This window comes from Gymnoscopelus microlampas, assembly GCF_963454915.1.
Source record: "Gymnoscopelus microlampas genome assembly, chromosome: 4".
In the NCBI taxonomy this organism is placed as follows: domain Eukaryota; kingdom Metazoa; phylum Chordata; class Actinopteri; order Myctophiformes; family Myctophidae; genus Gymnoscopelus; species Gymnoscopelus microlampas.
Window position 1 is genome coordinate 34,084,541 of NC_139941.1, and position 25,364 is coordinate 34,109,904.

Here is a 25,364-nt window from a genome sequence, read left to right on the forward strand (position 1 = left end):
CACACTATTTATAAATCTTTTATGCCTAGGCTATATAGAGATCCCTGATGTCAACATTATGACTTCATAGTACTGAAGTCGTACACTGGCCTCTAAATACTCTGACAATGGGTACAATGAGTATTGCATAATTGTAGGGGCATGCATTCCCAAAGGGCATTGTTTCAACAATGTTGTTCCGGGGCGGCAGTGGCTCTACCACTCTACCCGAGTGGTACAGTGGCCGGGTAGAGTGAACTGGAAACCACAAGGTTCCCAGTTCGATCCCGGGCTGGGGCGCTCCCCCAGAATTAGTGTCGAAGTGTCCTTGAGCAAGACGCTGAACCCTTAATTGCTCCCAATGAGCAGTTGCCTTGCATGCCTTGCATGGTTTCCGCCGCCATCGCGGTGTATGAATGTGTGTGTGATTGGGTGAATGTAATGCACAATCTATGTAAAGCGCTTTGGATAAAAGCGCTATATACAGTAAATAGAGATTATGACTTCTAAAATGCTGAAAATAGCTTGATTGCTCAAAGCAACACGGTGAAGTAGGCCTACAGTAAGGATTTATTGATTGATAGACAAGCACACAAAGATACAGTAGATAGATTAAATATATATCTTTTTTTTCAACAAGACACACAAAATGCGGCAGTAATCTGATGTGACGCTAGCAGGTCGGAAGATATACACTGGAGTTAAACACATCGGAAAATGATCATCTAAGTATGGAAATGCTCAGAATATTTCCAGGTTGAAATGATATAAACAAATTTAGGGTTCCCGCTCAGTGTTGCCAGATTCTGTGAGAGAAACAAGCAACCAGGTCTAGGAAAACCATCCCAAAAGAAGCGACCATGGGCCACGTGAGCACTTTAACATATACATCAGCTATTTGAAAATAGCAGATCTACAAGCTCACAACGCGTCGCGATGCGACGCGTTGTGAGCTTGTAGATCGGCTATTTTCAAATAAAATCTTGCGGGGAAATTATAATAAGCAGATCTGGCAACCCTGCCCGCGCTGCATTTTTGCACTGCTTTGCGCCATATTTGTTCCCAGATAGGGCCCTACAGTAAATGTAACAGACAATGGTCACATGGCACTTTGTGTTCTGCCAAGAGGCATGAATATGCATTGTCCTATCCATTCAATTGCCTAAGAAAAGAATAGAGTTCAGGTGGGATAGTGAGTGAGTGGATTTCAGCTCAAGTGTGGGTTCAAAAACAGGTTACACCACGCAGCATGAGCCACATTATATACGCTTCATTGCTCTGCCCTGTGCAAAACACCACTTAACCAGTCCTCCAAGCAGGCTAAATGAATCCTTAACCCATTGATACCTGGAACGCATCTGTGTCACTTTAGATGTCTTTGGCTATTCAAAAATAGCAGATCTACAAGCTCATAGCGCGGCACCGAGTGCCGCGCTATGAGCTTGTAGATCTGCTATTTTTGAAAAATCGTGAAAATTATTTTTTTATATTTTTTTCCGAAAAATTGTTAGGATTTTGATTTTTTTTAGACGCGGCCTCAGGTCTTAATGGGTTAAAGGGGACCCTCATTGATATTTAACGTAAACAATATTGTTCTGTTGCAAGCAGGTCATGTACAAATCCCACTTTCTAGTATGCTACTGTAACTGTGCCGAGAGCTCTCTCTCTCTCTCTCTCGATAGGATATGATTTACGTTCACGTACTGTAAAACATTAGTTAAGTTCCCCTTTAACTCATTCAAACCGGGGACGTATCTGTGTCATTTTAGATTTCTTTGGCTATTTTTTAATTTATTTTTACAAATCGTGAAAATGTGTGCAAATATTAACATTTTTAACTCAAATCTTTGCTTCCGGGGGTCCCCTGGAACAACATATTTTGAGATGGGGGTCCGCGGCCAAATACATATCATTTTGGGGGTCCTTGACATGAAAAAAAAGAACCACTGATATTATAGCAACATACGTTTAAAAAAAAAAACTTTTAGGATTTAGAAGACATTTGTAGAATCCCCAGAAGCAAAGATTTGAGTCACAAATGTTCGCTTTAAAAGATATATATTCAAAGATTTGCACACATTTTCACGATTAAAAAAAAATAGCAGATCTACAAGCTCATAGCGCGGCACTCGGTGCCGCGCTATGAGCTTGTAGATCTGCTGTTTTTAATAGCCAAATAAATCTAAAAATGACACACAGATGCGTTCCCGGCTTGAATGGGTTAACCATGCTAATTGACCTAGGTCTAGATTGAATACACGCATCACTTAATGCTAATGCTCGAATATTACATGTCTAATCAGAGGTATGATTTGAAGTTTGAGGCGGAAGAAACAAACCTGTATCGTTCGTTCCAATTAAACTTCATCAAGTCAGTCGTATCAGGTGGAACTGTGTGCTGATTAGAGAGGCCAGAGGGAGGGGCTTCCTGAGGGGATTTCCGGCGATGGAAACAGAACCGCTGTGACAACCTCGGCTGGAGTGCTCCGTGATTAGAGGCGCTGCAAAAGCTTTCTTGTATTCATGAGGGCTCCCCGTGCAGGAAAGGTGTGCTTAAGCCATTAAGACCTGGAACGCATCTGTGTGTCATTTTTAGATTTCTTTGGCTATTCAAAAAATAGCAGATATTTGTAAATCGTGAAATGTGTGCAAATCTTTGAATATGTATATATTTTTTTCAAAGCGAACATTTTAACTCAAATCTTTGCTTCTGGGGATTCTACAAATGTCTTCTATATCCTAACAGTTTTCTTTTGTTTTTAAACTTATGTTGCTATAATATCAGTGGTTCTCAAACATTTTTCATGTCAAGGCCCCCGAAAATGATATGCATGTGTCCGCGGACCCCCCCCCATCTCAAGATATTTTGTTCCAGGAAGCAAAGATTTGAGTTAAAAATGTATAAATTATATTCAAAGATTTGCACAAAAAAAACACGTTTTTTTTCCAAAAATAGCAGATCTACAAGCTCATAGCGCGGCACTCGGTGCCGCGCTATGAGCTTGTATATCTGCTATTTTTGAATAGCCCAGAGAAATCAAAAATTGACACACATATGCGTTCCCGGTCTTAATGGGTTAATTGCTTCGGGAAGTTCATTACGGTTGATGATTGCTGTTCTGTGAAATTGTTGCAAGCTTGATAATAGCAAAAAAAAACGAAAGACAGAACTTTTTGACTGGTTGTTCTTATGCGAATAGGTTGTGACGGGGAGGGGCCGGCGTATACAAGGCAAAGTTCACTTCTGTATCGTGTGTGTAAGCTCAACTGGTTCCGTCGTGCTCGCTTCATAAGCACATAAAAACCTCCACCACACAGCAGGGGGGCAAGCTAATTAATGGAGTCGTGGAGATCAGTCTTGGGAATGATCAGGCGACAATAATGAGCTAAGTGCCCAGTCCGCCTTAATCCATTTAGACCGGGAACGCATATTATGTGTAATTTTAAGATTCTTTGGGCTATTCAAAAATAGCAGATATACAAGCTCATAGCGAGCTTGTAGATCTGCTATTTTTTTTTTTTATCGTGAAAAATGTGTGCAAATCTTTGGATATAATGTATTTTTAAAGCGAACATTTGTAACTCAAATCTTTGCTTCTGGAGGATTCTACAAATTTCTTTAAATCCTAACAGTTTTTTTGAAAAAACGTATTTGCTATAATATCAGTGGTTCTCAAAAAATGACATAGCCGTGGACCCCCATCTCAAAATGTTTTGTTCCAGGGACCCCCTAGAAGTTGTAAGAGAGTCAAAAATTTGAAAAATATATATATTCAAAGATGTGCACACATTTTCACGATTTTTCAAAAATAGCAGATCTACAAGCTCGTATCGCGGCACTCGGTGCCGCGCTATGAGCTTGTAGATCTGCTATTTTTGAAGAGCCAAAGAAATCTTACAATGACAGAGATGCGTTCCCGGTCTTAAAGGGTTAAAATCTTGGCTCTGGAGGGATGATTGTCTTTTGCTGGTTAAATGTGACGGTGGGGGGCAAGTCAAACACTGAAACTGCTTAGAGCTTAATTAGCATCTTGAAGCAAACAAAACAAGATTTTGGGCTTTTGATTGAAATTGCGAAGAATGTGAATCAATATGCTGTTAAATTCATGGTGTGGGGCTGTGAAAACTGGATGATGATGTTGTTTAGTAGGGATCAGCCACCAGAGGGATGCGCGAGCGCACACACACACACACACACACACACACACACACACACACACACACACACACACACACACACACACACACACACACACACACGCACACACAAATACATTAAAAAGTGCACACTTACTGTACAAGCCGAGATAGACAAAGAAAACAGCTAAATTGATTAATACTGTAGTTACGAACTAAATAATGATTTTGACAGTGACAGAAAAAGGCCTATTAGCCCTAGATAATGATCATTGCATATTATTGTTACATATCCAGTTTTCCTTTTTTTTTTTACTGTAAATTTGTTAAACAAACAAAAACGTTGGGTGACGGTTGATTGAAATAACCTTAATGTAGGCCTATTAATCATCAACTCACAATATAATTTTACTCTCTTTGTACCTAAGTTTGCATTTGGTGGGTCTTTGGTGGTTGGGAAGTAACGCTTGAACTCCACCGACTGTCTCTTCCAAAATCTGAAGCTGTTGGAATGATGAGTCATGATGAGAAATACTGTGCTATTCCAGTGTATTACCTCATATGTCAACCTGTGGGAAAGTATTTTAAGTACACTATGACTCTGGTAGCCACGTCGATGTACGCGCATTGGACAAAGACAACTGTAAAGAAAGCTGACAACTACTAGAGACCAGTACAGTAGGATGAAGAATTATATCACATTTAGTACTGTAGTATTTTGTGTACTTAAAGTACTTTTACGCAGGTTGACACACTGGAATAAAGCCATTGTAATGGTGTAAATACGATATGGGTTCTGACTATCAATGGTAACGTATAGTGGACGATTGGTGCCAAGTTTTCTGATATATTCTATTGACTGACTTGAACAAAAATGAAAATCAAAACTTATTGTGATATGAATGTTTTTTTCTTGCAACAAAGTAAACAAAAATACATTTAAAAATTCTTCAACTTTCTTCTCATCTCCGTAATGTCCACTAGTGCTTCTGTGAGGCCTGACCAGAAGGGAGGATGTTGACTAAGACAACAAGTCTTAGTAAAATAAATTAAAAGCAAAAACAAAAGAAACAACAATACGATAAAGACAACTTTTGGTCCATGATGAACGTTGTGGTATCGCTCATGTCACATCACGGGCACACTTATACTTATTTGTATTTGTTTCAGAGAATGGTTATGCATTTCGTGTGTGGGAGTTAACCCATTAAGACCGGTAACGCATCTGTGTCACTTTTAGATTTCTTTAGGCTATTCAAAAAAAGCAGATCTACAAGCTCGTAGCGCGGCACCGAGTGCCGCGCTACGAGCTTGTAGATCTGCTATTTTTGTAAAATCGTGAAAATTTGTGCAAATCTTTGAATATATATATATTTTTTGAAGCGTTAGGCTTCAGAAAACATCTTTTTAATCGGCATCAGGTCTTAATGGGTTAAGGAGCCCTTTTGTAAACACGGCGCCAATAATTTTTGGAATGTGAGATGCATATTTCATACTCATTAAGTTTGGTGGAGTTCAAAACGCCGGCGTGTTCATCAGTCTTCTGCAGCGAGTTGCCAGGCTGCCTGCCTGCTGCCGCAGTCATGCACCCCGCAGCCTCATGACTGTACGCTGCACTCACACACGTTTGCGTGCACGTACCGTACCGTACTGTACTGTACTGTACTGTACTGTACTGTACCGTACCGTACCGTACCGTACCGTACCGTACTGTACTGTACTGTACTGTACTGTACTGTACTGTACCGTACCGTACCGTACTGTACTGTACTGTACTGTACTGTACTGTACTGTACCGTACCGTACCGTACTGTACTGTACTGTACCGTACTGTACTGTACTGTACTGTACTGTACTGTCTCCGTGGCTCTTATAACTTGCCTCATTATCCATGCTCCTCAGTGCTATCTCCCCGATTTTGATTTAACCCATTAAGACTGGGAACGCATCTGTGTGTATTTTTTTTTTTTCTTTGGCTATTCAAAAATAGCAGATATACTGAGTACCGCGCTATGAGCTTGTAGATCTGCAAAAACATTTTTTAAATGTTTGCAAATCTTTGAATATATATATTTTTAAAATACATTTATAACTCCAATCTTTGCTTCTGGGGGGATTCTACAAATGTCTTCTAAATCCTAACCGTTTTTTGAAAAAAACGTAACTTTTTTCATGTCAAGGAACCCCAAAATCATATGTATTTGGCTGCGGACCCCCATCACGAAATATGTTGTTCCAGGGACCCCCAGAAGCAAAGTTCAAAATGTTTACTTTTAAAAATATATACATTCAAAGATTTGCACAAATGTCTTGTATATCTGCTATTTTTGAATAGCCCAAAGTATAAAATAACGGTTACACAGATGCGTTCCCGGTTTTAACACATTGACTGCCTGAATTATTTTCACTGCCTATTGTTATTCATGCCAGAGATTTTTCAATGAAAAAAAAAAAGTACTCTGGAGCCGAGATACAAAATTTTAAAGTTTTAAGTTAACAAGGAAGTGGATGAGAGTAAAGATCTTCGAAAATTCATATCTCCTTGGTCTTTGGGTCAAATAAAAAAAAAAAAAAAAAAATGTTTTTTTTTTGCTAAAATCGAGTTAACTCGATATTGGCAGGCAAGTGATGAAAAGCTAATATCGAGTTAACTCGATCTAGGCAGTCAATGTGCTAATGGGCTAAGGGAGCTACAGTAGGTAAAAAAAAAAAAAAAGTATCCATTTTACATTTGCCCTTTTTCTGTCCCTATATCTGTGGGGCAGAACGAACGGCCACCGCTCTCTAGTACAATCACCACTGACTGCTCTCCTCTGTCCTGCAGCTCTGCAGAGGGTGTGGCCAGTGAAATCTGCTCTATCCTCTATCGGTCCCAGGTCCCAAATAGCAGATTAGCAATTAAGACGGAAGCCCGAGGTTGTCCTCACACCCATCACCCCCCCCCCCACAGCCTCCCCCCTCCACCACCTCCCTGATGCATAGGCACTCACCTTATCCCATTAAGACCGGGAACGCATCTGTGTCATTTTTTTATTTGAGCTAAAAAAAAAGCATTATTTTACACTTTGGGCTATTCAAAAATAGCAGATCTACAAGCTCATAGCGCGGCACCGAGTGCCGCGCTATGAGCTTGTAGATCTGCTATTTTTGAAAAATCGAGAAAATGTGTGCAAATCTTTGAATATATATATTTTTAAAGCGAACGTTTTGTAACTCAAATCTTTGCTTCTGGGGGGGTCCCCTGGAACAACATGTTTTGAGATGGGGGTCCCCGCGGACCAAATACATATACATTTTGGGGGTCCTTGACATGAAAAAGTTTGAAAACCACTGACACAGCAACATACGTTTTTTTTCAAAAAAAAACTGTTAGGATTTAGAAGACATTTTGTATAGAATGGGAACCTCAGGCCTTTAATGGGTTATACATCAGCGGTAAACTCATAAAGAACAGATAAGGGCGGTCTTTGTCCCTGAGACGGTAATAGACAGCAAAATTGTGTATTGGATTAGGCCGGGGCTAATCAGAGCCGAAGATCAGTGAGGAATTGGAATGTTATTGATTAGGACATGGGGCCCTCAATGCCACCAGGAGCACTTCGATAGCATCTCTTATTTACCAACTAGCCTGATGAATCACTGCACCCACTGATAAAAGAGCTGAGAATGCCCTTGAGTTCTCTCTCCAGCAATACTAGTAACAACAGTAGCAGGAGGCAAAGAGAGAGGGACTCTGTGTGTGTGTGTGTGTGTGTGTGTGTGTGTGTGTGTGTGTGTGTGTGTGTGTGTGTGTGTGTGTGTGTGTGTGTGTGTGTGTGTGTGTGTGTGTGTGTGTGTGTGTGTGTGTGTGTGTGTGTGTGTGTGTGTCACAGCCTATGCAGTGTACTGTACCACAGTGTTTCTCAAACATTTTCATATCAAGGACCCTGTGGTGTAAAGTAACTAAGTACATTTACTCAAGTGCTGTACTTAAGTACAACTTTGAGGTACTTTTACTTTACTGGAGTATTTCCAATTTTCAGTACTTTTACTTCTACTTTTACTTCTACTTCTACATGGGGCCTAGATGTCAGGGCTGCTAGGCCCGATCCGAGGTTGGTCCAGACAGAGTCCCAAACTCATCATCTCAAAAACGAAGCAAACGCTCGCGCTTGGCGCCTCGTGTCCGACGGCCCAGAGATGTTTGATTTATGAACCAGGACGGCGACCTTTGCTGGCCTAGTCACTGCACACACGTCATGCGAAGTCCGGCCCCTCTGGCCTCTCCTCTCCTCTCCTCTCCTCCCTCCCCGCTTTGCTTTGTGGCCCTAACCTCTAGTCAGTGGCGTGCACAGACATTTTGAGGGGCAGGTGCTCAAGTAAATTATACTTTTTTTTGTTTACTTGGTCTGCTCTTTTTTCCCTCTACACCTATACCTCTTTGCCAAAAATAGCAGATCTACAAGCCCACAACGCCTCGCAGCGCGAGCCGTTGTGAGCTTGTAGATCTGCTATTTTTGGCTAAAGTTCTCCTCAGAAAAGGGATGCTAGGTTTCGAGTGGTTATGGTAAAAAGAAAAATCATATCACATAAAGATTTGGCGGACCCCCTGTAGTAACTCTGAGGACCCCCTAGGGGATAAAAAGCTGTTGAAGACCCCTGCTGTAAACTGGGAAAAAAAAACGTTTTTTTTTCTTTTTTTCAAAAGGACACTTCTGGTCAAGAGGGCAAAGGGCAGTTGCTCTCGCTCTAGCACCACCTAGAGTCTATCTGTGCACGTCCCTGTCTCCTCTCCTCTCCTCCATCCCGCTTTACTTTGCGGCCCTAACCTCTAGTCCCAACCTCCCAACCTCGGTCATGTGATAAAGAGGTCAGACTTCCTGTATCTGGTTGCTAGGGCAACCTGCCAGATCAGGCTGAGGGTCTGATAGGCAAATCAGAGAATCAATCAAGCCGAGAGTCTGATCACTGATGGAGGTGGGGTAAGATGCCTAAAACATAGAGTCTGATCACTGATGGAGGTGGGGTAAGATGCCTAAAACATAGAGTCTGATCACTGATGGAGGTGGGGTAAGATGCCTAAAACATAGAGTCTGATCACTGATGGAGGTGGGGTAAGATGCCTAAAACATAGAGTCTGATCACTGATGGAGGTGGGGTAAGATGCCTAAAACATAGAGTCTGATCACTGATGGAGGTGAGGTAAGATGCCTAAAACATAGAGTCTGATCACTGATGGAGGTGGGGTAAGATGCCTAAAACATAGAGTCTGATCACTGATGGAGGTGGGGTAAGATGCCTAAAACATAGAGTCTGATCACTGATGGAGGTGGGGTAAGATGCCTAAAACATAGAGTCTGATCACTGATGGAGGTGGGGTAAGATGCCTAAAACATAGAGTCTGATCACTGATGGAGGTGGGGTAAGATGCCTAAAACATAGAGTCTGATCACTGATGGAGGTGGGGTAAGATGCCTAAAACATAGAGTCTGATCACTGATGGAGGTGGGGTAAGATGCCTAAAACATAGAGTCTGATCACTGATGGAGGTGGGGTAAGATGCCTAAAACATAGAGTCTGATCACTGATGGAGGTGGGGTAAGATGCCTAAAACATAGAGTCTGATCACTGATGGAGGTGGGGTAAGATGCCTAAAACATAGAGTCTGATCACTGATGGAGGTGGGGTAAGATGCCTAAAACATAGAGTCTGATCACTGATGGAGGTGGGGTAAGATGCCTAAAACATAGAGTCTGATCACTGATGGAGGTGGGGTAAGATGCCTAAAACATAGAGTCTGATCACTGATGGAGGTGGGGTAAGATGCCTAAAACATAGAGTCTGATCACTGATGGAGGTGGGGTAAGATGCCTAAAACATAGAGTCTGATCACTGATGGAGGTGGGGTAAGATGCCTAAAACATAGAGTCTGATCACTGATGGAGGTGGGGTAAGATGCCTAAAACATAGAGTCTGATCACTGATGGAGGTGGGGTAAGATGCCTAAAACATAGACATAGCTCTGATCAACAGTCTGTGGCGGGTCTTGGAGGCATGTGGAGTGATCCTGTGCTTGCGAATCCCGGACGAACTTTCGGAGCTTTTGTCAATTATAGTAGTATAAGATATAAAATATAACCCAGTTCATTACAATTAAACTTTCATGGTCACTGCTGTATTAAGATCAAAGACAGATAATTGGTATTTTCTCATCTACCTTTAGTCAGGGGATATTAAAAAAGTCTTGGAATAAATTCCTTACTAAAAAAAATCTTCACCAATGTGTTTGCAAAGGTGTCTAGTAACACATCACAACTTTATTGAAATTCAGTATCCCTAGGAGAATCTTTGACAGCTCCTTAAAGTTGGAGTACCCACCATAACCTTGGTTAAAAAATAATCCCCCCAAAAAAATCCAAATTTAATTCTGTTTTAAGTAGCATGTGAGATGTCAAACTAGGGTGTTTTTATGATTCTGAATCCATTGCAATCATTTGTTTTGCACCAAAACCACTCCTTGGGCTAAAAACGGCCCAATCTCAATGGGCTTTTTACACAAAAAGTATACATGGCTATGGCCGTTTTTAGCCCAAGGAGTGGTTTTGGTGGTTTTGGTGCAAAACAAATGATTGCAATGGATTCAGATTCGGAATTTATTCCAAGATTGAAAAATATTCGGCTAATATCCCCTGACTACTTGGTTTTAATTATGCTAACTGCTAAGATATCCAAACTTGTACAGTATCACAAAATGGAGGTAAAGTGATAAACCTACAATAACAAACCTCTCTACTGTACAGACTGTACAGGGTAGTTGCACATTTGTATGGTTGGTTGGTTTTTATTGACTTTTTCTGTAGTAATTTAACTTTTTTTATATGTTATCGTTATAGACACTGGAGGAAGCTTGAAAGTACAAGAACTTCACTGCCTCTGTGACAATAAACAGCTTGAATCTCTCTCTTGATCCATATAACTAGCATCTACTGTGCATTAGTGCTGTAGCTATTATAAAGGTCCCCTTTCCTGCATTCATACTATATATATCATACTGTAGAAGTCCCCATTCATGCATTTATGCATCTATCTTTAACCCATTAAGACCTGGAACTGTGTCATTTTTAGATTTGAGCTAAAAAGCATTATTTTACACTTTAGGCTATTCAAAAATAGCAGATTTTTACAAGCTCATAGCGCGGCACCGAGTGCCGCGCTATGAGCTTGTATATCTGCTATTTTTGAAAAATCGTGAAAATGTGTGCAAATCTTTGAATATATATATTTTTAAAGCGAACATTTTTAACTCAAATCTTTGCTTCTGGGGGTCCCTGGAACAAAATATTTTGATGGGGGTCCGCGGCCAAATACATATACTTTTGGGGGTCCTTGACATGAAAAAGATTGAGCACCATTGATATAGAAACATAGGTTTTTCAGAAAACTGCTGAGATTTAGGAGACATGTAGAATCGGCTTCAGGTCTCAATGGGTTAACTATTGTATACCACGATATCATAGAAGTCCCCATTCATGCATTTATGCATCTATCTTTAAGTATTGTATACCATGATATCATCCAAGTCCCCATTCATGCACTTATACTACTACTACATCTATCCTGCATATTTAGAAGACATAAGGAATCATCTGTTTGACCACATTACATTACATATATTCTCAGTGGCTTTGTTTACATGCCCAGTGTTTTGATCTCATTGCATTGTGAGAATACACAGATAGATTAACTGTGACTTTCCTCTTTTACCCCGGATTTGAACCCGGTTTCCTGCGCAAGTGCTGCCATTTTTTACCATTGAGCTAAATAGAGCCTGCCTGCTTGCTCAGGGGATAAATGTATCAAATAGCTGTGTGTTCTTACTTTGAGTCGGTGCTTGAATCTGTATTTCTGGTAGGAATGAGCAGTCTATAGCAGGGCATTCTCCTTTAGTAGGCTACAGAGGTGTAATGTGCAGCTTGTAGTTCACCTTCTCTTATATTTCGCTTTTATTGAGATCACGTTAGTTCTCTCTCTCTCTCTCTCTCTCTCTCTCTCTCTCTCTCTCTCTCTCTCTCTCTCAGGGACGTGCACAGATAGACTCTAGGTGGTGCTGGAGCACCTGCCCTTTGCCCTCTTGACCAGAAGTGCCCTTTTGAAAAAAAAAAAAAAAAAGTTTTTCTTTTTCAGTTTACAGCAGGGGTCTTCAACAGGGGGTCCGGGACCCCTAGCGGGTCCTCAGAGTTACTACAGGGGTCCGCCAAATCTTTATGTGATATGATGTTATGTGATTCTTTTTATCATAACCACTTGAAACCTAGCATCCCTTTTCTGAGGAGAACTTTAAATAGCCGATCTACAAGCCCACAAGTTGTGGGCTTGTAGATCGGCTATTTTTGGCAAAGAGGTATAGGTGTAGAGGGAAAAAAGAGCATACCAAGTAAACAAAAAAAAGTATAATCTTAAACACACACTACTAAGGCAGCCGGCGGTTCCGCGCGCCGCGCAAGGTGCCCTTTTCTTTTTACTTGAGCACCTGCCCCTCAAAGTGTCTGTGCACGCCACTGTGTCTCTCTCTCTCTCTCTCTCTCTCTCTCTCTCTCTCTCTCTCTCTCTCTCTCTCTCTCTCTCTCTCTCTCTCTCGCGCTCTCTCTCTCTCACTCATCATTGAAATGTGGGACATTGTTCTGTTCATGCAGGAATGGGGATGTGGGACATCTTCAAGTGTGAGTGCATTGTGTCTCTGTCTGTCTGTCTGAGGAATTGCAAAACTGGTGTCAAAAAAACAAGTGCAGAACTTCTAACTCTAAACTCCACCAAAGCCTTTTCTTTCTTTTTGTTCCATATAACTCTATGGAAAGTAGAGTTTTTTGTTTCTTTCATTCTTTTTCCTACAGTGGTAAATGTTAAGTTAATCAATATTGATTAACTGGATAGCACATTATCTTGCCTAAAATGCATAGATAATTTACAGACAAGCTGCCAGAGACGGCCACCCGAGTATCTGTTAGTTCTTCTCCCTGCGTGCCAGCTCTCCTGCTGCGCATGGCTGCTGAGCCGCCTGGACCACAAATCACTTATTAATGCCAATATATAAATAGTTCTGCCTTTAAACTGTGTCATTTTTAGATTTGAGCTAAAAAAGCATTATTTTACAATTTGGGCTATTCAAAAATAGCAGATCTACAAGCTCGTAGCGCGGCACCGAGTGCCGCGCTACGAGCTTGTAGAGCTGCTATTTTTGAAAAATCGTGAAAATGTGTGCAAATCTTTGAATATAAATACTTTTAAAGCGAACATTTTTTAACTCAAATATTTGCTTCTGGGGGGTCCCTTGAACAAAATATTTTGATGGGGGTCCGCGGCCAAATACATATCATTTTGGGGGTCCTTAACATGAAAAAGTTTGAGCACCGCTGATATAGAAACATACGTTTTTCAGAATACTGAGATTTCGGAGACATGTAGAATCGGCTTCAGGTCTCAATGGGTTAAGAAAATACAACTCCACAGTCCACATTGAATATTGTGAAATAGTCTTTTATATGTTATCGTTATAGACACTGGAGGAAGCTTGAAGTTCAAGAACGTCACTGCCTCTGTGACAATAAACAGCTTGAATCTCTCTCTTGATCCATATAACTAGCATCTACTGTGCGTTAGTGCTGTAGCTATTATAAAGGTCCCCTTTCCTGCATTCATGCTATATATCATAGAAGTCCCCATTCATTCATTGCAGGAAGCATTTCAAGCAACCTTTCTGTGACAGCTGGTATTTTGTGGTGTTTGTCCCGCCCCCCTCCTCCACTGTGATTGGACGGCTGGGTACAAAGTGACGGTGATGAGCGCAGAGTTCTACAAAATTTTCGTTTTTCCTTTTTTTTCACAACTCTTGGCAACCTGATAAACGGCAAATGTGCACGGCTCCGTGCACAATTGATGCTCAGTGCCTCATTTGTACTGCAGTGTAGCAAACTGTAGATATTGGCCATTCCCACATACACAGTCCCGTCCTGTAATAGACTAGGGGTGGGACGATATGGGTACCTCACACGATACGATATATATCACGATATTAGGCCCACGATAACAATATATATCACCATATTCGACAAGATTCGATATATTGCGATATCACGATATTCGTTATATATTGCAAGAAATTTCACCAACGATATATCACGATAGTCCTTGTATTCAATTCATAAACACATAAAATAGCACCAAACAGTTAAAAATCATCATTACACAAATACAGAGTTGGAAAAACAACGTATCACAAACTAAAAAATATATATATTTTTAATATCGATTTTTTTTAAATTAATATCGATTATTTATCGCGGGATAAAGTATCGATATATCGTCCCACCCCTACAATAGACCCTGTATGAATCCCGATAGATTGCACTTCCATATGAATGGGGACTTCATGGGCTTCTCTGCATTCTCAAAATACGTGATTAACATTGTTGTCGTTGAAAGATATTCGGGGAGTGTCTTCCTTGGCCTACTGGCAGCGTACACACAAAGTTTGCCATCGATTGGTACAGAGGTTCGTGTACACACACACACACACACACACACACACACACACACACACACACACACACAGGCATGAAAACATAATCTCTCTCCCTGCGTTCGGTTGGCAGAAATGACTTAAAGTGGTGTCTAGAGTTCACTGTGATGAACTGTTTGTCCTCCTCCATTTATCCATCTTGCACTATTTCACCAGACAGTTTTTTTCCCCTGAATGTGATACCATTAAGAAACAGATTAGTATTGTAAATCAAAACTGTAATGCCACTGCACTAACTTGTAACCACATATCGCTTTGTGAATTCCAATGGTTGAAAAGAGAACGATACAGATTTTTATTTTTGTTTCCAAGCGATGCATCAAAAGGGCAGTGGTGGAAGAAGTACTTAAATGTTTTACTTAAGTAAAAGTATCAATACTGCAATGTAGAAGTACTCCGTTACAAGTCAAAGTCCGGAATTAAAAATGTACTTGAGTAAAAGTACAAAAGTACTGGTATCAAAATGTACTTAAAGTACCAAAAGTAAAAGTACTAACATGTTTGAAAATAGCAGATCTACAAGCTCACAACGCGTCGCGATGCGACGCGTTGTGAGCTTATAGATCTGCTATTTTCAAATAGCCTATGTATAAAATAGGGCTAAAGTGGTTAATGTATGTTTCATGATATCATAATTCATATCTGAAAAGTAACTAGTAACTAAAGTTTTCAAATAATTGCAGTGGAGTAAAAGTACAATATTTGCCTCTGAGATGTAGTGGAGTAGAAGTGGAGTAAAGTACTGAAAATTGGAAATACTCCAGTAAAGTACAAATACCTCAAAATTGTATTAAGTACAGTACTTTACACTGCTGTTTGTTTCCACGCGATGCATCTTTCTTTGGGTTGCATCAAAAGGGCAACAGTAGTTCAAGGATCAAAGCATTGTACTACTGGTACAGTGGTGATGTTGTAATGTACAGGGCAGAGCTAGGTTATAGACACACAGCTGTGCAGAGAGGTCAGGCAGAGTATTCTCTGTGCTGGCCTGGCAGTGATGGATCTCTGACAAGGTCGGCATGGTGATGCATAATTAATCAGCCCAGAGAATCGTGGGACGTAAACAAAGTAACAGCTGCTTCCAGTGTACTGTAGAGGTACAGTGGGATACAGGGAGTATAAAGAGAATGCAAAATGACCACTGTGTGTATGGTCAGTATAGCCATCTGCACGCTAACATGACAGAGTGTAAGCAAGAAGCTATGCACTATGTGATTATGTTGTATGAGGTATAAAAGTGAAGAGTATTGGTTAAAGAATAGTTTAGTGTTTCTTAACCAATCAGTCAGGACCCAAAAGTAGGCCACAAGATGTTTAGACAGGGTTGGCCATAAAACAACCTTGATAATATTACAAACTAGAAAAAGTGCTCCTCGGAGCACGCCAGGTCAGGTTGTGGGCCAGCAATGTTGAGAATTTGCCAATCAGGGTGGAATATGAAAAATCGGATCTGACAGATCTGTCTTGATCACTTGTCTATAGAGTCAAAGGTTACCAATTTGCGTGATGTTTGGACAAAATGTGTAGGAGAGTAGTAAATATGGGGTAGATTTCAATATCAGGGATATTATTAATAATTAAATTATTAATCATAAATTAATTGAGTATCGAGTAGTTAAAAAGTTAAAAATTAAGTGTGTTCTTATAAGGAATAATAATTCAACTCAAGCAATGACCAAACTGGATTTGATATGAAATATAAATGATTTTATTTAATCAAACCTAACTAGACATGCCAACTACTGTAACTACTTACTAGACAAAATAAGACAAAAGTAAATAGAGTATGAATGTAGAGAATGAAATAATGCAATATTCAACTAAATGGAACATTTTAAGATTAAATGTTATCAAAGTTTTTTAGCTGGATTCAGATGGTAGCTAAACCCAACTTTAATCCCGTAAAACAGACAAAGTTAAATTAAATAATAATCATCAAATGCCATGTTGCAGCTTGAATTGATCTTATTCAACGGTGTTCCTGAGTTACCAGACACCACGGTCGTGTTGTGTCGGGGGTCCAGTTATGAACGTCGTCCCGTCCTGGCAACGTGGTGGAGTACAGGCAAGGCTGTGATCAGGACAGCAGATTCAGGAACGACGTATTTTGGCAGTTGCACAGCTCAGTCTTTTGAATATTAAATTCACGTTGGATTCAGGGTGAAAGCGTGAAATTGTAGTGGTCCATTTGTCATTGGCAGCTCATCATAGGCAGACTTGTGTGGATCCGTCCGATCCATCCTTTGGTCTCAGCAAAGGTGCAGGCAGGAGCTGTGGCCGGGCCGGGCTGTCTGTGGATATATGGCCAGGTCAGAGCAGGTCACGTAGGCTGTGTGCCTCACAGCATCAGACCAGGCAGGAGTGCAGAGACGACAGCCAGTAAAGAGGACCAGCAGCGGAGACGTGGTCGTAGTGGGGTCAGGTTTCGGGACCCCGAGCCTGCAGCGTCCTGTACTGTTTCAAAGGTCGTCAGAGAGAGAGAGAGAGAGATGAGCCGCATCGGGCAGTGTTGATTTCGTCGACTACAACTATGACGAAAAATGTTCGTCGGCTACCTTTTTTCACTGACGAAAACTAGATAAAAACTAAATAAGAACTAAGCTATGATGACTAAAACTAAGACTAAATATGTTGACAATTTTGTCAACAAATAAAAACTAGACTAAAATGTTAGTGAGGGACTACAGTGGAGAAGAGATCCAGTTGAACTAAACGACGAGGCATTTTATGTTTGGTTGCGCTCGGGTGTTGCGCTCTGAAAATAGCAGATCTACAAGCTCACAACGCGTCGCGCTGCGACGTGTTGTGAGCTTGTAGATCGGCTATTTTCAGCATGCAACCAAGTGTAAAGTCAGCCATTACGACGCCATCAAGGCACCGCCACAACACAAATACAGTCGACTAAATCAACTGCAGATTTAGTCGACTATAATCGTATGATATTTAGTCGACTAAGACTAGACTAACAGCAAAACGTTTCAGATGACAGAAATATGACTAAAACTAAATGGAATTTGCTGTCAAAATCAACACTAGAGCAGAGCCAGTGTTATGGCCTTGCGGCCACTAGTGGTCATCATCATCATCATCATCATCATCTCCAGTCATACACTGAACATCAAGAGCATCTGGATAGAGCCTAATCTGAGTTCCCAGAAGTTTTCGCCGGCTCGGCGAGGAACTTCTGGGCCAGAGCCCTGGGATTTGTGGGCGGGATGTTATTTACGCTCTGAATCTGAGCGGACACGCCTCTTACCGGTCTGAGAGCTGTGCAACTCGTCTAAAAAGTCCGACGAGAGGCAAACAGCAGTACACAACAATGGCGGCCGAAATTTCTCAAGGGGAAATTGCTTCCCGTCGATCCTATTTAGATGCAACACCCACTGCATGTGGATCCCGCCCCCTTTTCTTCATTGGCTGTTGATTTGAATCACAACGCAGTGGCCGCGCCCCCGCCGTCCAAACTCCGAGGCAATGCCTCCCAGACTAGATAGAGCCAGACGTAGCATGGCCTTCAGGCCACTGAAGACATGAAGAGGAGGGCGTCACACACACAGTTTATATATATACGTAGTGTGAGACATGTAACATGAGGCTTAGTTACACCCAGTGGTGGAAAGTAACTAAGTACATTTACTTAAGTACTGTACTTAAGTAACATTTTTAGGTATTTGTACTTTACTTGTGTATTTCCAATTTCCAATACTTTTACTTCTACTCCACTACATCTCAGAGGCAAATATTGTACTTTTACTCCACTACAATTATTTGAAAACTTTAGTTTCTAGTTACTTTTCAGATATAAATTATGATATAATGAAACATACATTAACCACTTCAGCCCTATTTTATACATAGGCTATTTGAAAATAGCCGATCTACAAGCTCACAACGCGTCGCATCGCGACACGTTGTGAGCTTGTAGATCTGCTATTTTCAAATAGTTACTACTTTTACTTTTGGTACTTTAAGTACATTTTGATGCCAATACTTTTTTACTTTTACTCAAGTAAATTTTGAATTCTGGACTTTTACTTGTAACAGAGTATTTTTATAGTGCAGTATTGGTACTTTTACTTAAGTAAAGAATTTGAGTACTTTTTCCACCACTACCTAACACGTGTTTTCATGGGAGATTTAGTGATGCATGAAGTCATGCACTTGCTCATGGCTCATATTATTACACATATTCTGTAAATGTCTGTTCTACTGAACTTACACAATTGTTACAAACCATTGAATCCAGAGCAGTAAACTACGATGAATGACTTGGAAAAAGCACAAATAGTAGAATATCATAATTACAATTAAAATCATGATTAACTCTTTAACTGCCAGAATAATAGTGTCACCCCACTGCCAGCGTAAAAAAGAGCGATTTTACTGTACCTAAAATCATGGACTCTTCTCTGTGACCTCCGTCTTCACAGAGATCGCCTCATTACGCGCACGGGGGATCCGGTAGAATCGGGAAAAACTAATTGGCCGGACGCGATCCTCCCCTCCAGGGCTATGGCCGTTTCAATTAAGCTTGTTTTTGCCATAAAGCAAGAGGAACGGAGATATAGTGATTTCCCCATAGGAAGTAAACGGGAAGTAAATGAGCTTTTGTTTTTTTAACCCATTAAGACCTGGAACTGTGTCATTTTTAGATTTGAGCTAAAAAAGCATTATTTTACACTTTGGGCTATTCAAAAATAGCAGATATACAAGCTCATAGCGCGGCACCGAGTGCCGCGCTACGAGCTTGTAGATCTGCTATTTTTGAAAAATCGGGAAAATGTGTGCAAATCTTTGAATATATATATTTTTAAAGCGAACATTTTTAACTCAAATCTTTGCTTCTGGGGGTCCCTGGAACAAAATATTTTGATGGGGGTCCGCGGCCAAATACATATAATTTTGGGGGTCCTTGACATGAAAAAGTTTGAGCACCACTGATATAGAAACATACGTTTTTCAGAATACTGTTGAGATTTAGGAGACATGTAGAATCGGCTTCAGGTCTCAATGGGTTAAATCACGTCAATTCCGGGTATGTCGTCATCTGGCAGTGAAAGCATCATTCATACGGTTGATAACGGCGCCATCTGGTGGAAAACCGCTGAAAACACAACATCTCGTCTTTCTCTTCGACGGCAGGCAAAGAGTTAATGAAATGATTGAAATGATTAAATGATTGAAACATTCAAACGTTATGGCATAACTGGTTATCAATAAGTCAGGGTGTGATCTTTGGGATGACAACATAATCCGATAAAGGGAAACGGTATTATAATACACGATCCTTCAATTCAGGGCTGTGAGTCTGTGTGTCTCACACATTGGTTTGAACTGCTGGAGACAAAACGGCACCTGAACGCATCGGGTTTGAAACGCTTGCACTTCAAATGGGAGTCCTCAATCACGGTTAATGTCAAACCTTGCGTTTGCCACATTTGATGGGACTTCCATGTCCCATGTCTTGAATATATAATACAGTAGGCTGACAGGAAACGGGGAGAGAGAGAGATGGGGAGTGACACGCAGCAACGGCAAGAATGTCAAGGAAATCGCACGCTGCTTTTCATGATTTGAGGTGTTTTGTTCATAACGGACCAATCCTGCCAACTTCTTCTCAAACCGTCTTGTTCACATGACTATATAGATGCTGTGTATCGATAAAAATGTGGCGCAGAGGTTCTGTTCTGGCATCCAGGGGGTGTTTGGGCACAGTTTCGCTGCTATCAGGCCAACGGTGCCGGAGATTAGCTTGTCGCAGACAGACACACACACACACAGACGCACGGACGGACGGACAGGGTGCACAACATAGTCTCGGCCATGCCTTTCGGCCTGGCGGAGACAATAAAAAAAGAAAATTGTTTTGTTTTTGTTACATTGTTTTTCTGTATTTTGGTTCTGACCCCAATGTAGTCAGGTTCACTATGTAAAACAATATACTTTCGTTCAAAATTTGTGGAGATTAGCAAAACTATACATTTTGTTTATCTTCAGAACATGGGGAATCCAAAAATCTATGTTTGCATTTGCACAGACACCTGCGTGTCCGCCATATTGGACGTTCAAAATGGCCGCCATAAAATATATAATTTGTGCTACCTTGGCTTCTAGACGACATAGAAAGTTAATTAAATATGCTAATCCTATGTTTTCTGGGCCAAGGAATCCAATAGAGACCTAAAGGATAGTGCACAGGGACTTGCAGCAGCGCCCCCTAGGGGATGGCCATGGAAATGCAGGTTGACTATGTTAGAAAATATACTTTTGTTACGAATTTTTGATTAGCAAAACTATAACACTTTTGGAATCTTCAGAGCATGGGAAATCCAAAAATCCTTGTTTGCATTTGCACATATACCTGCATGGCCGCCATATTGCATGTTCAATATGGACCACATAAAATATATAGTCTAATTTGTGCTACGTTGGATTCTAGACAACCAACCTTAATTAAATATATTTTCCAGGTCAAGGAGTCCAATGCAGACCTCAATGTAGTTCTCAGGATTATAGAAAAGCAAGAAAACACATGTAAATGTAAAACATAGTGTTTATAGTTGTGTAGTATCAACACATCATTGACTTTACAGGTTTACAGGTGTAAAGAAATGGGTGGAAAAACCCTTTGTTTCTGTTGTTTTCAAAGAGAAGAAAAGAAAAGAAGAGGGGGGGGGTCAGGGAGAGCAAGGAGATCTAACAGTAATAGAACACATGTCAAGGATATACAAGTGGCGTAAACCAACAGATACAGTATGTACATGAGGTTAGACATAAGGCGAAAGGGCCTACTCTGTGTGGAGTTTGCATGTTCTCCCATGTCTCCTAGGGTAGTTAATACCCTCACAAAAACATGTAGTAATCCTGGTCACTATACTGCCTCCCCCTGGTCAGCCGGGGCGCCTGATGGAGGGGAAGGGAACTGGTTGGAATAACGTGTTCCTTCCACACGCTACGTCCAACCAGGGAAACTCCCCCCTGTCAGGTGACAAGAAGGTCAGTTGGCTCTCATGCATTGAAGGAGGCATGAGCTCGGCCTTGGCCTCCCTAGGCTGGTGGGGGGAGTGTAGTGCCCAGGATCACTTAGCTAATTGGCACCGGGTGAAAAAGGGGTTACAGAATCGAGCGATAAAAATTAGGGGGAAAAAAGCCACAAGGTGCAAGGTGGTGACACTTTGGTAGGTCTACATTAGCAGCAGGTATGATATTAGACATTAAGGTGCAAAAACAGTATGAACGATTGAACTATATACATACAATATCTACTAGATCTATCATTCAGGAATATTCTTTTACAGCTCGTCATCACTGTTTGGGGTGTCATTTTCAGCATTACAGACAGTCTGTGTCGTTTTCGCAGTCACTTCCACACAAACAAAGTTCTGTGCAAACAAAGTTGTGTCCCCTGCATGACCTTCTCTGGGTTGTCCAATGGGTTTTGCACTGACATCTGACCACTAACAGAAACTAACAGAGGAAGGCGACCTAACACAGGAGGTGAATGATGCATTGGCCAACTTTGTATGATGTACTGCCCAAGGGGCATCCATATAACAAACATTCCTGACCTAAGGTGGTATCTGTTTTGCAAACATCTGGCATAAAGCAGCAAGTTGCCTCCTACCGTTGGTGCCCTTGAGGAGAACATTGAACGTGTGCATGATCAAAGTAGGGTGTGGTGCCAAGCCACTGTGACGTGGCAGAGTCTTTTTGACCCACTCAAACATGGAGCCATGGTGAGATACTACCTACTACCACAAAGGTTCCTCCTGCACCACAGGCCATTGTAGAGTTGGTCAGATGTCAGTGCAAAACCCATTGTACAACCCAGAGATGTTCATGCAGGAGACACAACTTGCACAGAACTTTGTTTGGAAGTGACTGCGAAAACGACGCAGACTGTAATGCTGAAAATGACCCTCCTAACAGTGATGAAGGGCCGTAAAAGAATGATAGATGATATTATTGTATATAGTTCAATCTTATAACTTGTCAATACTGTTTTTGCAAGTTAATGTGTAATCTCATGTACATACCTGCTGCTAGTGTAGACCTACCAAAGTGTCACCACCTTGCACCTTATGTCTAATCTCATGTACATACTGTATCTGTTGGTTTATGCCATTTGTATATCCTTGACATGTTTTCTATTACTGATAGATTGTTCTCCTTGCTCTCCCCGCCCTCTTCTTTTCTTTTCTTCTCTTTGAAAACAACAGAAACAATGGAGTTTTTCACCCATTTCTTTACATCTGTAAACCTGTGGTGTAATAAAGTCAATGATGTGTTGATATTACACAAATATAAAGACTATATTTTCCATTTACATTTGTTTTCTTGCTTTTATATAATAACTACATTGAGGTCTTTATTGGACTCCTTGACCTGGAAACATATTAACTAAGGTTGGTTGTCTAGAATCCAAGATAGCACAAATTAGGCTATATATTTTAGGTCGTCCATATTGAACAATATGGTGGGCCATGCAGGTATCTGTGCAAATGCAAACAAGGATTTTTGGATTCCTCATGCTCTGAAGATTCCAAAAGTGTATATTTTTCTAATCCAAACTTTTTAACGAAAATATATTTTTTAACATAGTAAACCTGAATTTCACTGGCCATCCCCTATGTGGCGCTACTGCAAGTCCCTGTGCACAATCCTTTAGGTCTCTATTGGATTCCTTGACCCAGAAAACATTGGATTAGTATATTTAATTAACTTTCTATGTTGTTTAGAAGCCAAGATATCACAAATTATGTATTTTATGGTGGCCATTTTGAACGTCCAATATGGCGGACATGCAGGTGTCTGTGCAAATGCAAACATAGATTTTTGGATTCCCCATGTTCTGAAGATAAAAATAAAGTATTGTTTTGCTAATCTCCACAAATTTTGAACAAGAACACATAGTGAACCTGACTAATGGTTCGTACTATTCTTAGTGGATGTTTGCATACAGTACATACAATGTTACTTGAATACTTTTGATTAACCCATTAAGACCTGAGGCCAATTCTAAAAATGTTTTCTAAATCCTAACAGTTTGAAAAAAATATAAAATATAATTTTCCCACCATTTTTCGAAAATAGCAGATCTACAAGCTCATAGCGCGGCACTTGGTGCCGCGCTATGAGCTTGTAGATCTGCTATTTTTGAATAGCCAAAGAAATCTAAAATCACACAGATGCGTTCCAGGTCTAAATAGGTTAAAGTCCCATTCAGTCTTTTAACACTGTGATTAAGATGTGAAATACAGTACAGCGTTACTTGTATTATTGATCCTATATCTTGTTCTTTATTACCTCCACAAAAGAGTTAATAGTTTTGGCAATTGTAAAAGTCCTCCTTTATTGTGATTGTAGCCCCTCTTCACTGCGTCTGTCTTGCTTTTTAATACTGCATGCTGTCCGGTAAGATGTAACATACTGCAATATTAGTCTCATTTCCATAGGGTTATTATTGGGCACAATACTTTTAGCTGTGTCCATCTATTCACATGGTTGCTGATGTACATTTTTATAGCTATTGCCTATGTTTATACAGCCTTGATGCCCTTTGGTTTCAGTGCAACATAAATCAGAGGAAGGTTACCTGGGAGTGACAGTACTATGAAAGGGGGAATAAAACCTCTGTTTATCCCATTAAGACCTGGAACTGTGTCATTTTTAGATTTGAGCTAAAAAGCATTATTTTACACTTTGGGCTATTCAAAAATAGCAGATCTACAAGCTCGTAGCGCGGCACCGAGTGCCGCGCTACGAGCTTGTAGATCTGCTATTTTTGAAAAATCGTGAAAATGTGTGCAAATCTTTGAATGTATATATATTTTTAAAGCAAATAGTTTTTAGCTCAAATCTTTGCATCTGGGGGGTCCCTGGAACAAAATATTTTGATGGGGGTCCGCGGCCAAATACATATAATTTTGGGGGTCCTTGATATGAAAAAGATTGAACACCACTGATACAGAAACATACGTTTTTCAGAATACCGTTGAGATTTAGGAGACATGTAGAATCGGCTTCAGGTCTCAATGGGTTATGACAGGAGGGAAATGATTGATGTTGCCTCCAGTCCATAGGGGGCCCGGGCACATAATTCAGTTCGTAATCGCCGCGTGCTAGGCTGAATGCAAACAGGAGTATTAACAAACCTTCTGTTGTGCATGTAAACAGCTTAATCTTGTGATTCTCATCATCAAAGTAAAGGCAATAATGAGATTACTGTGTGCATGTCAACATAATCAGTCTTCTTTGTATGCATAAACATAGCTCGGTTTTCCTAAAAGAACCATATTAAATATGGTTCTTTTCCCAAAACCCCCCAATCTGCATCTTCCCTTCAGCTGTCCTCCAGTAGTTTAGCCACTGCACCCCCATAGCAGGGCATATTGTTACGCAAAAAATCGTATCGATATTGTACGTTGCATCATACTTCATAATTCTTATGATGACTGAAAAGTATTCTTTAACCCAGAGGCCGATTCTTACTAATGTCTTCTAAATCACAACAGTTTTCTGAAAAAACGTATGTTTCTATATCAGTGGTGCTCGAACTTTTTCATGTCAAGGACCCCCAAAATGATATGTATTTGGTTGCGGACCCCCATCTTGTTCCAGGGACCCCCCCAGAAGCAAAGATTTGAGTTAAAATGTTCGCTTTAAACAATATATATTCAAAGATTTGCACACA

General features: G+C 40.6%; 1 protein-coding gene across 2 annotated transcripts in view; it reads left to right on the plus strand.

Moving 5' to 3' along the window:
- Window positions 1–25,364, plus strand: part of unc5db (unc-5 netrin receptor Db) — a 317,860-nt gene that overhangs the window by 154,715 nt on the left and 137,781 nt on the right. The gene's annotated exons all lie outside the window — the stretch shown is intronic.